Below are 13,344 nucleotides of genomic sequence, written 5' to 3' on the forward strand. Positions count from 1 at the left end.
TTGGTGAGTCTCAAATATGCCTTTTCACTTATTTATGGGACAATCGGAGTGCCGAGATGCTTTTTTGTGTTTATAGCGAAGTGAAGTATGTGAACAGTACACCTTTCCTCCAATGGAACTAGATAGCAAAGTAGTATTTAGGTGTGTTGTTACGTATGTTGTAGAGTGAGGGCAATACACACAATGTAGAGCAATTAAGGCGTTGTGGCTGACTCCAGCCAAATTATTCCCAAATCTTAAAATGGAAAAAAGTTACTTCCCAGACGGGGAATCGAACCCCGGCCGTGGCGGTGAGAGCGCCAAATCCTAACCACTAGACCACCTGGGACACTGATGGTATATCTGGACATAAGATTGACATGTCTCTTCGAAAATCAGGGCAAGGTCACATCCATAGATGCAACAGAACTGCCCCTTTGAAACAACGACAGTGAAGAGTATAAGTCTCTTCGCCTTACATTGAAATGAAGAATGATTTAGACTTTTAGTCATCTAATAACATGCCACTCCAACAAGTTATCCATACAATTTGTCCTATCTAATAACAAGGCGCACTCTCGCATATATGACATTTACTTAGTATTTTATATACATTGACAGCAATGTTGTTTACCTTGCATGTAGGAAATACGCACTCACTTACTATACACATGCACATAGGTATATTTACAAAATGTCCATTGATAAATCAGTAAAACAATGACACACAACATAAAGTCTACACAGAACAGCACAACAATGACACACAAGATAAGAATGAGTCTACACATTGTCGAAAGTAAGGATGTACACAAATATATACTTATGATGTGCAAGTGTTAATTGTATATAAGAACTGTGTGGACGTCCTTTACAGTGACAGTGTTTGGGCTTAGTTTTCTTGCGAAAAAAAGAGGCAAAGTGAAATTCCGGCTGAACTGAATGAAACGTGAGGAGGAGTTGATAAATACTGAGAAAAAAATATGCGAAAAATGTACTTCCCAGACGGGGAATCGAACCCCGGCCGTGGCGGTGAGAGCGCCAAATCCTAACCACTAGACCACCTGGGACCTTGCAATGTTAGGGATGGAGCAAGGTATTGCTTCAAGTAGGAACATGTTGCCACAACGTGATATTTCCTAGATGACACTTACCCATGCACTCTTCCTTCTGTCTCTCTTTTCTTACTTCCAATATAGTTTCAATCGTAAATGAATTAATTGTAGAGGAAGGCTTGGGTGCAGTTCACCCTTGGAATGAATAATAGCTGTGGCTTCCACATTGCCATGAGACACTCATGTTGCATGTGCCAAATTAAGCAAGGAACCCGCCGAGTCTACTCTTGTCCAGGACAGAGAAGGCATGGATTTTATTCAGAGGATTTCATTTTGTAGTATGACACGTACAGCAATTGATGCTGAAATATTCTTCAATATTGGTGAGTCTCAAATATGCCTTTTCACTTATTTATGGGACAATCGGAGTGCCGAGATGCTTTTTTTTGTGTTTATAGCGAAGTGAAGTATGTGAACAGTACACCTTTTCTCCAATGGAACTAGATAGCAAAGTAGTATTTAGGTGTGTTGTTACGTATGTTGTAGAGTGAGGGCAATACACACAATGTAGAGCAATTAAGGCGTTGTGGCTGACTCCAGCCAAATTATTCCCAAATCTTAAAATGGAAAAAAGTTACTTCCCAGACGGGGAATCGAACCCCGGCCGTGGCGGTGAGAGCGCCAAATCCTAACCACTAGACCACCTGGGACACTGATGGTATATCTGGACATAAGATTGACATGTCTCTTCGAAAATCAGGGCAAGGTCACATCCATAAATGGAACAGAACTGCCCCTTTGAAACAACGACAGTGAAGAGTATAAGTCTCTTCGCCTTACATTGAAATGAAGAATGATTTAGACTTTTAGTCATCTAATAACATGCCACTCCAACAAGTTATCCATACAATTTGTCCTATCTAATAACAAGGCGCACTCTCGCATATATGACATTTACTTAGTATTTTATATACATTGACAGCAATGTTGTTTACCTTGCATGTAGGAAATACGCACTCACTTACTATACACATGCACATAGGTATATTTACAAAATGTCCATTGATAAATCAGTAAAACAATGACACACAACATAAAGTCTACACAGAACAGCACAACAATGACACACAAGATAAGAATGAGTCTACACATTGTCGAAAGTAAGGATGTACACAAATATATACTTATGATGTGCAAGTGTTAATTGTATATAAGAACTGTGTGGACGTCCTTTACAGTGACAGTGTTTGGGCTTAGTTTTCTTGCGAAAAAAAGAGGCAAAGTGAAATTCCGGCTGAACTGAATGAAACGTGAGGAGGAGTTGATAAATACTGAGAAAAAAATATGCGAAAAATGTACTTCCCAGACGGGGAATCGAACCCCGGCCGTGGCGGTGAGAGCGCCAAATCCTAACCACTAGACCACCTGGGACCTTGCAATGTTAGGGATGGAGCAAGGTATTGCTTCAAGTAGGAACATGTTGCCACAACGTGATATTTCCTAGATGACACTTACCCATGCACTCTTCCTTCTGTCTCTCTTTTCTTACTTCCAATATAGTTTCAATCGTAAATGAATTAATTGTAGAGGAAGGCTTGGGTGCAGTTCACCCTTGGAATGAATAATAGCTGTGGCTTCCACATTGCCATGAGACACTCATGTTGCATGTGCCAAATTAAGCAAGGAACCCGCCGAGTCTACTCTTGTCCAGGACAGAGAAGGCATGGATTTTATTCAGAGGATTTCATTTTGTAGTATGACACGTACAGCAATTGATGCTGAAATATTCTTCAATATTGGTGAGTCTCAAATATGCCTTTTCACTTATTTATGGGACAATCGGAGTGCCGAGATGCTTTTTTTTGTGTTTATAGCGAAGTGAAGTATGTGAACAGTACACCTTTTCTCCAATGGAACTAGATAGCAAAGTAGTATTTAGGTGTGTTGTTACGTATGTTGTAGAGTGAGGGCAATACACACAATGTAGAGCAATTAAGGCGTTGTGGCTGACTCCAGCCAAATTATTCCCAAATCTTAAAATGGAAAAAAGTTACTTCCCAGACGGGGAATCGAACCCCGGCCGTGGCGGTGAGAGCGCCAAATCCTAACCACTAGACCACCTGGGACACTGATGGTATATCTGGACATAAGATTGACATGTCTCTTCGAAAATCAGGGCAAGGTCACATCCATAAATGGAACAGAACTGCCCCTTTGAAACAACGACAGTGAAGAGTATAAGTCTCTTCGCCTTACATTGAAATGAAGAATGATTTAGACTTTTAGTCATCTAATAACATGCCACTCCAACAAGTTATCCATACAATTTGTCCTATCTAATAACAAGGCGCACTCTCGCATATATGACATTTACTTAGTATTTTATATACATTGACAGCAATGTTGTTTACCTTGCATGTAGGAAATACGCACTCACTTACTATACACATGCACATAGGTATATTTACAAAATGTCCATTGATAAATCAGTAAAACAATGACACACAACATAAAGTCTACACAGAACAGCACAACAATGACACACAAGATAAGAATGAGTCTACACATTGTCGAAAGAAAGGATGTACACAAATATATACTTATGATGTGCAAGTGTTAATTGTATATAAGAACTGTGTGGACGTCCTTTACAGTGACAGTGTTTGGGCTTAGTTTTCTTGCGAAAAAAAGAGGCAAAGTGAAATTCCGGCTGAACTGAATGAAACGTGAGGAGGAGTTGATAAATACTGAGAAAAAAATATGCGAAAAATGTACTTCCCAGACGGGGAATCGAACCCCGGCCGTGGCGGTGAGAGCGCCAAATCCTAACCACTAGACCACCTGGGACCTTGCAATGTTAGGGATGGAGCAAGGTATTGCTTCAAGTAGGAACATGTTGCCACAACGTGATATTTCCTAGATGACACTTACCCATGCACTCTTCCTTCTGTCTCTCTTTTCTTACTTCCAATATAGTTTCAATCGTAAATGAATTAATTGTAGAGGAAGGCTTGGGTGCAGTTCACCCTTGGAATGAATAATAGCTGTGGCTTCCACATTGCCATGAGACACTCATGTTGCATGTGCCAAATTAAGCAAGGAACCCGCCGAGTCTACTCTTGTCCAGGACAGAGAAGGCATGGATTTTATTCGGAGGATTTCATTTTGTAGTATGACACGTACAGCAATTGATGCTGAAATATTCTTCAATATTGGTGAGTCTCAAATATGCCTTTTCACTTATTTATGGGACAATCGGAGTGCCGAGATGCTTTTTTGTGTTTATAGCGAAGTGAAGTATGTGAACAGTACACCTTTCCTCCAATGGAACTAGATAGCAAAGTAGTATTTAGGTGTGTTGTTACGTATGTTGTAGAGTGAGGGCAATACACACAATGTAGAGCAATTAAGGCGTTGTGGCTGACTCCAGCCAAATTATTCCCAAATCTTAAAATGGAAAAAAGTTACTTCCCAGACGGGAAATCGAACCCCGGCCGTGGCGGTGAGAGCGCCAAATCCTAACCACTAGACCACCTGGGACACTGATGGTATATCTGGACATAAGATTGACATGTCTCTTCGAAAATCAGGGCAAGGTCACATCCATAGATGCAACAGAACTGCCCCTTTGAAACAACGACAGTGAAGAGTATAAGTCTCTTCGCCTTACATTGAAATGAAGAATGATTTAGACTTTTAGTCATCTAATAACATGCCACTCCAACAAGTTATCCATACAATTTGTCCTATCTAATAACAAGGCGCACTCTCGCATATATGACATTTACTTAGTATTTTATATACATTGACAGCAATGTTGTTTACCTTGCATGTAGGAAATACGCACTCACTTACTATACACATGCACATAGGTATATTTACAAAATGTCCATTGATAAATCAGTAAAACAATGACACACAACATAAAGTCTACACAGAACAGCACAACAATGACACACAAGATAAGAATGAGTCTACACATTGTCGAAAGTAAGGATGTACACAAATATATACTTATGATGTGCAAGTGTTAATTGTATATAAGAACTGTGTGGACGTCCTTTACAGTGACAGTGTTTGGGCTTAGTTTTCTTGCGAAAAAAAGAGGCAAAGTGAAATTCCGGCTGAACTGAATGAAACGTGAGGAGGAGTTGATAAATACTGAGAAAAAAATATGCGAAAAATGTACTTCCCAGACGGGGAATCGAACCCCGGCCGTGGCGGTGAGAGCGCCAAATCCTAACCACTAGACCACCTGGGACCTTGCAATGTTAGGGATGGAGCAAGGTATTGCTTCAAGTAGGAACATGTTGCCACAACGTGATATTTCCTAGATGACACTTACCCATGCACTCTTCCTTCTGTCTCTCTTTTCTTACTTCCAATATAGTTTCAATCGTAAATGAATTAATTGTAGAGGAAGGCTTGGGTGCAGTTCACCCTTGGAATGAATAATAGCTGTGGCTTCCACATTGCCATGAGACACTCATGTTGCATGTGCCAAATTAAGCAAGGAACCCGCCGAGTCTACTCTTGTCCAGGACAGAGAAGGCATGGATTTTATTCGGAGGATTTCATTTTGTAGTATGACACGTACAGCAATTGATGCTGAAATATTCTTCAATATTGGTGAGTCTCAAATATGCCTTTTCACTTATTTATGGGACAATCGGAGTGCCGAGATGCTTTTTTGTGTTTATAGCGAAGTGAAGTATGTGAACAGTACACCTTTCCTCCAATGGAACTAGATAGCAAAGTAGTATTTAGGTGTGTTGTTACGTATGTTGTAGAGTGAGGGCAATACACACAATGTAGAGCAATTAAGGCGTTGTGGCTGACTCCAGCCAAATTATTCCCAAATCTTAAAATGGAAAAAAGTTACTTCCCAGACGGGGAATCGAACCCCGGCCGTGGCGGTGAGAGCGCCAAATCCTAACCACTAAACCACCTGGGACACTGATGGTATATCTGGACATAAGATTGACATGTCTCTTCGAAAATCAGGGCAAGGTCACATCCATAGATGCAACAGAACTGCCCCTTTGAAACAACGACAGTGAAGAGTATAAGTCTCTTCGCCTTACATTGAAATGAAGAATGATTTAGACTTTTAGTCATCTAATAACATGCCACTCCAACAAGTTATCCATACAATTTGTCCTATCTAATAACAAGGCGCACTCTCGCATATATGACATTTACTTAGTATTTTATATACATTGACAGCAATGTTGTTTACCTTGCATGTAGGAAATACGCACTCACTTACTATACACATGCACATAGGTATATTTACAAAATGTCCATTGATAAATCAGTAAAACAATGACACACAACATAAAGTCTACACAGAACAGCACAACAATGACACACAAGATAAGAATGAGTCTACACATTGTCGAAAGTAAGGATGTACACAAATATATACTTATGATGTGCAAGTGTTAATTGTATATAAGAACTGTGTGGACGTCCTTTACAGTGACAGTGTTTGGGCTTAGTTTTCTTGCGAAAAAAAGAGGCAAAGTGAAATTCCGGCTGAACTGAATGAAACGTGAGGAGGAGTTGATAAATACTGAGAAAAAAATATGCGAAAAATGTACTTCCCAGACGGGGAATCGAACCCCGGCCGTGGCGGTGAGAGCGCCAAATCCTAACCACTAGACCACCTGGGACCTTGCAATGTTAGGGATGGAGCAAGGTATTGCTTCAAGTAGGAACATGTTGCCACAACGTGATATTTCCTAGATGACACTTACCCATGCACTCTTCCTTCTGTCTCTCTTTTCTTACTTCCAATATAGTTTCAATCGTAAATGAATTAATTGTAGAGGAAGGCTTGGGTGCAGTTCACCCTTGGAATGAATAATAGCTGTGGCTTCCACATTGCCATGAGACACTCATGTTGCATGTGCCAAATTAAGCAAGGAACCCGCCGAGTCTACTCTTGTCCAGGACAGAGAAGGCATGGATTTTATTCGGAGGATTTCATTTTGTAGTATGACACGTACAGCAATTGATGCTGAAATATTCTTCAATATTGGTGAGTCTCAAATATGCCTTTTCACTTATTTATGGGACAATCGGAGTGCCGAGATTCTTTTTTTGTGTTTATAGCGAAGTGAAGTATGTGAACAGTACACCTTTTCTCCAATGGAACTAGATAGCAAAGTAGTATTTAGGTGTGTTGTTACGTATGTTGTAGAGTGAGGGCAATACACACAATGTAGAGCAATTAAGGCGTTGTGGCTGACTCCAGCCAAATTATTCCCAAATCTTAAAATGGAAAAAAGTTACTTCCCAGACGGGGAATCGAACCCCGGCCGTGGCGGTGAGAGCGCCAAATCCTAACCACTAGACCACCTGGGACACTGATGGTATATCTGGACATAAGATTGACATGTCTCTTCGAAAATCAGGGCAAGGTCACATCCATAAATGGAACAGAACTGCCCCTTTGAAACAACGACAGTGAAGAGTATAAGTCTCTTCGCCTTACATTGAAATGAAGAATGATTTAGACTTTTAGTCATCTAATAACATGCCACTCCAACAAGTTATCCATACAATTTGTCCTATCTAATAACAAGGCGCACTCTCGCATATATGACATTTACTTAGTATTTTATATACATTGACAGCAATGTTGTTTACCTTGCATGTAGGAAATACGCACTCACTTACTATACACATGCACATAGGTATATTTACAAAATGTCCATTGACAAATCAGTAAAACAATGACACACAACATAAAGTCTACACAGAACAGCACAACAATGACACACAAGATAAGAATGAGTCTACACATTGTCGAAAGTAAGGATGTACACAAATATATACTTATGATGTGCAAGTGTTAATTGTATATAAGAACTGTGTGGACGTCCTTTACAGTGACAGTGTTTGGGCTTAGTTTTCTTGCGAAAAAAAGAGGCAAAGTGAAATTCCGGCTGAACTGAATGAAACGTGAGGAGGAGTTGATAAATACTGAGAAAAAAATATGCGAAAAATGTACTTCCCAGACGGGGAATCGAACCCCGGCCGTGGCGGTGAGAGCGCCAAATCCTAACCACTAGACCACCTGGGACCTTGCAATGTTAGGGATGGAGCAAGGTATTGCTTCAAGTAGGAACATGTTGCCACAACGTGATATTTCCTAGATGACACTTACCCATGCACTCTTCCTTCTGTCTCTCTTTTCTTACTTCCAATATAGTTTCAATCGTAAATGAATTAATTGTAGAGGAAGGCTTGGGTGCAGTTCACCCTTGGAATGAATAATAGCTGTGGCTTCCACATTGCCATGAGACACTCATGTTGCATGTGCCAAATTAAGCAAGGAACCCGCCGAGTCTACTCTTGTCCAGGACAGAGAAGGCATGGATTTTATTCGGAGGATTTCATTTTGTAGTATGACACGTACAGCAATTGATGCTGAAATATTCTTCAATATTGGTGAGTCTCAAATATGCCTTTTCACTTATTTATGGGACAATCGGAGTGCCGAGATGCTTTTTTGTGTTTATAGCGAAGTGAAGTATGTGAACAGTACACCTTTCCTCCAATGGAACTAGATAGCAAAGTAGTATTTAGGTGTGTTGTTACGTATGTTGTAGAGTGAGGGCAATACACACAATGTAGAGCAATTAAGGCGTTGTGGCTGACTCCAGCCAAATTATTCCCAAATCTTAAAATGGAAAAAAGTTACTTCCCAGACGGGGAATCGAACCCCGGCCGTGGCGGTGAGAGCGCCAAATCCTAACCACTAAACCACCTGGGACACTGATGGTATATCTGGACATAAGATTGACATGTCTCTTCGAAAATCAGGGCAAGGTCACATCCATAGATGCAACAGAACTGCCCCTTTGAAACAACGACAGTGAAGAGTATAAGTCTCTTCGCCTTACATTGAAAAGAAGAATGATTTAGACTTTTAGTCATCTAATAACATGCCACTCCAACAAGTTATCCATACAATTTGTCCTATCTAATAACAAGGCGCACTCTCGCATATATGACATTTACTTAGTATTTTATATACATTGACAGCAATGTTGTTTACCTTGCATGTAGGAAATACGCACTCACTTACTATACACATGCACATAGGTATATTTACAAAATGTCCATTGACAAATCAGTAAAACAATGACACACAACATAAAGTCTACACAGAACAGCACAACAATGACACACAAGATAAGAATGAGTCTACACATTGTCGAAAGTAAGGATGTACACAAATATATACTTATGATGTGCAAGTGTTAATTGTATATAAGAACTGTGTGGACGTCCTTTACAGTGACAGTGTTTGGGCTTAGTTTTCTTGCGAAAAAAAGAGGCAAAGTGAAATTCCGGCTGAACTGAATGAAACGTGAGGAGGAGTTGATAAATACTGAGAAAAAAATATGCGAAAAATGTACTTCCCAGACGGGGAATCGAACCCCGGCCGTGGCGGTGAGAGCGCCAAATCCTAACCACTAGACCACCTGGGACCTTGCAATGTTAGGGATGGAGCAAGGTATTGCTTCAAGTAGGAACATGTTGCCACAACGTGATATTTCCTAGATGACACTTACCCATGCACTCTTCCTTCTGTCTCTCTTTTCTTACTTCCAATATAGTTTCAATCGTAAATGAATTAATTGTAGAGGAAGGCTTGGGTGCAGTTCACCCTTGGAATGAATAATAGCTGTGGCTTCCACATTGCCATGAGACACTCATGTTGCATGTGCCAAATTAAGCAAGGAACCCGCCGAGTCTACTCTTGTCCAGGACAGAGAAGGCATGGATTTTATTCGGAGGATTTCATTTTGTAGTATGACACGTACAGCAATTGATGCTGAAATATTCTTCAATATTGGTGAGTCTCAAATATGCCTTTTCACTTATTTATGGGACAATCGGAGTGCCGAGATTCTTTTTTTGTGTTTATAGCGAAGTGAAGTATGTGAACAGTACACCTTTTCTCCAATGGAACTAGATAGCAAAGTAGTATTTAGGTGTGTTGTTACGTATGTTGTAGAGTGAGGGCAATACACACAATGTAGAGCAATTAAGGCGTTGTGGCTGACTCCAGCCAAATTATTCCCAAATCTTAAAATGGAAAAAAGTTACTTCCCAGACGGGGAATCGAACCCCGGCCGTGGCGGTGAGAGCGCCAAATCCTAACCACTAGACCACCTGGGACACTGATGGTATATCTGGACATAAGATTGACATGTCTCTTCGAAAATCAGGGCAAGGTCACATCCATAAATGGAACAGAACTGCCCCTTTGAAACAACGACAGTGAAGAGTATAAGTCTCTTCGCCTTACATTGAAATGAAGAATGATTTAGACTTTTAGTCATCTAATAACATGCCACTCCAACAAGTTATCCATACAATTTGTCCTATCTAATAACAAGGCGCACTCTCGCATATATGACATTTACTTAGTATTTTATATACATTGACAGCAATGTTGTTTACCTTGCATGTAGGAAATACGCACTCACTTACTATACACATGCACATAGGTATATTTACAAAATGTCCATTGACAAATCAGTAAAACAATGACACACAACATAAAGTCTACACAGAACAGCACAACAATGACACACAAGATAAGAATGAGTCTACACATTGTCGAAAGTAAGGATGTACACAAATATATACTTATGATGTGCAAGTGTTAATTGTATATAAGAACTGTGTGGACGTCCTTTACAGTGACAGTGTTTGGGCTTAGTTTTCTTGCGAAAAAAAGAGGCAAAGTGAAATTCCGGCTGAACTGAATGAAACGTGAGGAGGAGTTGATAAATACTGAGAAAAAAATATGCGAAAAATGTACTTCCCAGACGGGGAATCGAACCCCGGCCGTGGCGGTGAGAGCGCCAAATCCTAACCACTAGACCACCTGGGACCTTGCAATGTTAGGGATGGAGCAAGGTATTGCTTCAAGTAGGAACATGTTGCCACAACGTGATATTTCCAAGATGACACTTACCCATGCACTCTTCCTTCTGTCTCTCTTTTCTTACTTCCAATATAGTTTCAATCGTAAATGAATTAATTGTAGAGGAAGGCTTGGGTGCAGTTCACCCTTGGAATGAATAATAGCTGTGGCTTCCACATTGCCATGAGACACTCATGTTGCATGTGCCAAATTAAGCAAGGAACCCGCCGAGTCTACTCTTGTCCAGGACAGAGAAGGCATGGATTTTATTCGGAGGATTTCATTTTGTAGTATGACACGTACAGCAATTGATGCTGAAATATTCTTCAATATTGGTGAGTCTCAAATATGCCTTTTCACTTATTTATGGGACAATCGGAGTGCCGAGATTCTTTTTTTGTGTTTATAGCGAAGTGAAGTATGTGAACAGTACACCTTTTCTCCAATGGAACTAGATAGCAAAGTAGTATTTAGGTGTGTTGTTACGTATGTTGTAGAGTGAGGGCAATACACACAATGTAGAGCAATTAAGGCGTTGTGGCTGACTCCAGCCAAATTATTCCCAAATCTTAAAATGGAAAAAAGTTACTTCCCAGACGGGGAATCGAACCCCGGCCGTGGCGGTGAGAGCGCCAAATCCTAACCACTAGACCACCTGGGACACTGATGGTATATCTGGACATAAGATTGACATGTCTCTTCGAAAATCAGGGCAAGGTCACATCCATAAATGGAACAGAACTGCCCCTTTGAAACAACGACAGTGAAGAGTATAAGTCTCTTCGCCTTACATTGAAATGAAGAATGATTTAGACTTTTAGTCATCTAATAACATGCCACTCCAACAAGTTATCCATACAATTTGTCCTATCTAATAACAAGGCGCACTCTCGCATATATGACATTTACTTAGTATTTTATATACATTGACAGCAATGTTGTTTACCTTGCATGTAGGAAATACGCACTCACTTACTATACACATGCACATAGGTATATTTACAAAATGTCCATTGATAAATCAGTAAAACAATGACACACAACATAAAGTCTACACAGAACAGCACAACAATGACACACAAGATAAGAATGAGTCTACACATTGTCGAAAGAAAGGATGTACACAAATATATACTTATGATGTGCAAGTGTTAATTGTATATAAGAACTGTGTGGACGTCCTTTACAGTGACAGTGTTTGGGCTTAGTTTTCTTGCGAAAAAAAGAGGCAAAGTGAAATTCCGGCTGAACTGAATGAAACGTGAGGAGGAGTTGATAAATACTGAGAAAAAAATATGCGAAAAATGTACTTCCCAGACGGGGAATCGAACCCCGGCCGTGGCGGTGAGAGCGCCAAATCCTAACAACTAGACCACCTGGGACCTTGCAATGTTAGGGATGGAGCAAGGTATTGCTTCAAGTAGGAACATGTTGCCACAACGTGATATTTCCTAGATGACACTTACCCATGCACTCTTCCTTCTGTCTCTCTTTTCTTACTTCCAATATAGTTTCAATCGTAAATGAATTAATTGTAGAGGAAGGCTTGGGTGCAGTTCACCCTTGGAATGAATAATAGCTGTGGCTTCCACATTGCCATGAGACACTCATGTTGCATGTGCCAAATTAAGCAAGGAACCCGCCGAGTCTACTCTTGTCCAGGACAGAGAAGGCATGGATTTTATTCGGAGGATTTCATTTCGTAGTATGACACGTACAGCAATTGATGCTGAAATATTCTTCAATATTGGTGAGTCTCAAATATGCCTTTTCACTTATTTATGGGACAATCGGAGTGCCGAGATGCTTTTTTGTGTTTATAGCGAAGTGAAGTATGTGAACAGTACACCTTTCCTCCAATGGAACTAGATAGCAAAGTAGTATTTAGGTGTGTTGTTACGTATGTTGTAGAGTGAGGGCAATACACACAATGTAGAGCAATTAAGGCGTTGTGGCTGACTCCAGCCAAATTATTCCCAAATCTTAAAATGGAAAAAAGTTACTTCCCAGACGGGGAATCGAACCCCGGCCGTGGCGGTGAGAGCGCCAAATCCTAACCACTAGACCACCTGGGACACTGATGGTATATCTGGACATAAGATTGACATGTCTCTTCGATAATCAGGGCAAGGTCACATCCATAGATGGAACAGAACTGCCCCTTTGAAACAACGACAGTGAAGAGTATAAGTCTCTTCGCCTTACATTGAAATGAAGAATGATTTAGACTTTTAGTCATCTAATAACATGCCACTCCAACAAGTTATCCATACAATTTGTCCTATCTAATAACAAGGCGCACTCTCGCATATATGACATTTACTTAGTATTTTATATACATTGACAGCAATGTTGTTT

The 13,344-nt window shown here is 40.3% G+C and overlaps 19 non-coding genes across 19 annotated transcripts; all 19 read right to left on the reverse strand.

Annotated features, from left to right (window-relative positions):
- Positions 1-256: 256 nt before the first annotated feature.
- Positions 257-328, reverse strand: Trnae-cuc (transfer RNA glutamic acid (anticodon CUC)). The gene has a single exon. It is a non-coding gene; the product is annotated as a tRNA-Glu (tRNA).
- A 649-nt stretch (positions 329-977) lies between these two features.
- Positions 978-1,049, reverse strand: Trnae-cuc (transfer RNA glutamic acid (anticodon CUC)). Its single transcript has one exon. It is a non-coding gene; the product is annotated as a tRNA-Glu (tRNA).
- Positions 1,050-1,672: 623 nt separating this feature from the next.
- Positions 1,673-1,744, reverse strand: Trnae-cuc (transfer RNA glutamic acid (anticodon CUC)). The gene has a single exon. It is a non-coding gene; the product is annotated as a tRNA-Glu (tRNA).
- A 649-nt stretch (positions 1,745-2,393) lies between these two features.
- Positions 2,394-2,465, reverse strand: Trnae-cuc (transfer RNA glutamic acid (anticodon CUC)). Its single transcript has one exon. It is a non-coding gene; the product is annotated as a tRNA-Glu (tRNA).
- Positions 2,466-3,088: 623 nt separating this feature from the next.
- On the reverse strand, positions 3,089-3,160 carry Trnae-cuc (transfer RNA glutamic acid (anticodon CUC)). Its single transcript has one exon. It is a non-coding gene; the product is annotated as a tRNA-Glu (tRNA).
- Positions 3,161-3,809: 649 nt separating this feature from the next.
- Positions 3,810-3,881, reverse strand: Trnae-cuc (transfer RNA glutamic acid (anticodon CUC)). The gene has a single exon. It is a non-coding gene; the product is annotated as a tRNA-Glu (tRNA).
- A 621-nt stretch (positions 3,882-4,502) lies between these two features.
- Positions 4,503-4,574, reverse strand: Trnae-cuc (transfer RNA glutamic acid (anticodon CUC)). The gene has a single exon. It is a non-coding gene; the product is annotated as a tRNA-Glu (tRNA).
- Positions 4,575-5,223: 649 nt separating this feature from the next.
- On the reverse strand, positions 5,224-5,295 carry Trnae-cuc (transfer RNA glutamic acid (anticodon CUC)). Its single transcript has one exon. It is a non-coding gene; the product is annotated as a tRNA-Glu (tRNA).
- A 621-nt stretch (positions 5,296-5,916) lies between these two features.
- Positions 5,917-5,988, reverse strand: Trnae-cuc (transfer RNA glutamic acid (anticodon CUC)). Its single transcript has one exon. It is a non-coding gene; the product is annotated as a tRNA-Glu (tRNA).
- Positions 5,989-6,637: 649 nt separating this feature from the next.
- Trnae-cuc (transfer RNA glutamic acid (anticodon CUC)) lies at positions 6,638-6,709 on the reverse strand. The gene has a single exon. It is a non-coding gene; the product is annotated as a tRNA-Glu (tRNA).
- Positions 6,710-7,331: 622 nt separating this feature from the next.
- Trnae-cuc (transfer RNA glutamic acid (anticodon CUC)) lies at positions 7,332-7,403 on the reverse strand. The gene has a single exon. It is a non-coding gene; the product is annotated as a tRNA-Glu (tRNA).
- Positions 7,404-8,052: 649 nt separating this feature from the next.
- Positions 8,053-8,124, reverse strand: Trnae-cuc (transfer RNA glutamic acid (anticodon CUC)). The gene has a single exon. It is a non-coding gene; the product is annotated as a tRNA-Glu (tRNA).
- Positions 8,125-8,745: 621 nt separating this feature from the next.
- On the reverse strand, positions 8,746-8,817 carry Trnae-cuc (transfer RNA glutamic acid (anticodon CUC)). Its single transcript has one exon. It is a non-coding gene; the product is annotated as a tRNA-Glu (tRNA).
- A 649-nt stretch (positions 8,818-9,466) lies between these two features.
- On the reverse strand, positions 9,467-9,538 carry Trnae-cuc (transfer RNA glutamic acid (anticodon CUC)). The gene has a single exon. It is a non-coding gene; the product is annotated as a tRNA-Glu (tRNA).
- Positions 9,539-10,160: 622 nt separating this feature from the next.
- Trnae-cuc (transfer RNA glutamic acid (anticodon CUC)) lies at positions 10,161-10,232 on the reverse strand. The gene has a single exon. It is a non-coding gene; the product is annotated as a tRNA-Glu (tRNA).
- A 649-nt stretch (positions 10,233-10,881) lies between these two features.
- Trnae-cuc (transfer RNA glutamic acid (anticodon CUC)) lies at positions 10,882-10,953 on the reverse strand. The gene has a single exon. It is a non-coding gene; the product is annotated as a tRNA-Glu (tRNA).
- Positions 10,954-11,575: 622 nt separating this feature from the next.
- Positions 11,576-11,647, reverse strand: Trnae-cuc (transfer RNA glutamic acid (anticodon CUC)). The gene has a single exon. It is a non-coding gene; the product is annotated as a tRNA-Glu (tRNA).
- A 649-nt stretch (positions 11,648-12,296) lies between these two features.
- Positions 12,297-12,368, reverse strand: Trnae-cuc (transfer RNA glutamic acid (anticodon CUC)). The gene has a single exon. It is a non-coding gene; the product is annotated as a tRNA-Glu (tRNA).
- A 621-nt stretch (positions 12,369-12,989) lies between these two features.
- Trnae-cuc (transfer RNA glutamic acid (anticodon CUC)) lies at positions 12,990-13,061 on the reverse strand. Its single transcript has one exon. It is a non-coding gene; the product is annotated as a tRNA-Glu (tRNA).
- Positions 13,062-13,344: the final 283 nt, after the last annotated feature.

Source organism: Haliotis asinina, chromosome 14 (assembly GCF_037392515.1).
Source record: "Haliotis asinina isolate JCU_RB_2024 chromosome 14, JCU_Hal_asi_v2, whole genome shotgun sequence".
In the NCBI taxonomy this organism is placed as follows: Eukaryota; Metazoa; Mollusca; class Gastropoda; order Lepetellida; family Haliotidae; genus Haliotis; species Haliotis asinina.